The 1,045-nt window shown below is 35.2% G+C and overlaps 1 non-coding gene across 1 annotated transcript; it reads left to right on the top strand.

The window, feature by feature from the left end:
* The first annotated feature begins 410 nt into the window (after nt 1-410).
* On the top strand, nt 411-517 carry LOC130042150 (U6 spliceosomal RNA). The gene has a single exon (XR_008795124.1). It is a non-coding gene; the product is annotated as a U6 spliceosomal RNA (small nuclear RNA).
* Nucleotides 518-1,045: the final 528 nt, after the last annotated feature.

The raw sequence follows: 1,045 nt of genomic DNA, 5'->3' as shown, positions 1-1,045 counted from the left end.
ATTCCCTACTCAAACTCCCTTTCCAGTGCTCTCACACATATGTATATGTGCACATCCAGCAATATAGTTAAATAAAGAATGAAGACTGAGTAATTTTGTTTATGTACTAAGTCATACTAATAATCATTGTTTAAGAGTCATTTAAAATTCTGTGCAATTGTAAAAGTGTTTTATCATTTTGAAAAAATTGCAGGAAACAGACCCCATAATCTTCCTGCACTCTATCTAGATGTTAGCCATGGGTGAAGGGATTCCAAGGCTATATAACTTTAGAACTGGCTGAAAAAATGAGCATTCCTGGGACCAAGATTAGATTCATTCACTCAGCATAATTATTAACAAAATTCAGGACTGTATTATGTTTAACAATTTCATATTTATTATAGTGGAAGCAAATAAGAATCAGCTAAGTGCTCGCTTCGGCAGCACATATACTAAAATAGGAACAATACAGAGAAGATTAGCATGGTCCCTGCGCAAGGATGACACGCAAATTTGTGAAGCTTTTGAAAGTTTTTGATACTATACTTAGAGAAAGCTATAACCCCTACCAAGAAACTCCTAGAAACAATAGACTTGTATAGTAACTTTGCATAATAACTTTGTATAGTAACTTTGCAGGCTATAAAATCAATACCTAAAAGTCCATGGCTTTCCTAGACGCAAACAGTGAGAGAGAAGAAAGTGACATGAGAAAAACAATCCCATTCACAATTGTGCCCCAAAAAATCAAGTCCTAAATATCAGCTTAACTAAGGGAGTAAAGGACCTGTACAAAGAAAACTAAAAAATGCTACTTCAGGAAATAAAAGAGGACACGAGAAAATGGAAAGATATTCCCTGTTCATGGATTGGGAGAATTTACATTGTCAAAATGGCAATACTTCCCAAAGCATTGTACAAATTCAATGCGATCCCTATAAGGATACCCATGACATTCTTCAAAGAAATGGAGCAAACACTCATGAAATTCATATGGAACAATAAGCCCCCACGAACAGCTAAAGCAATTCTTGGGAAAAAGAAAATGGGAGGAATCAACCTC

Source organism: Sorex fumeus, unplaced genomic scaffold (genome assembly GCF_029834395.1).
Source record: "Sorex fumeus unplaced genomic scaffold, SorFum_2.1 ptg000098l, whole genome shotgun sequence".
Lineage (NCBI taxonomy): Eukaryota > Metazoa > Chordata > Mammalia > Eulipotyphla > Soricidae > Sorex > Sorex fumeus.
Note: the sequence above shows the minus strand (reverse complement) of the source record. Positions and strands in the feature narration are given on the sequence as shown.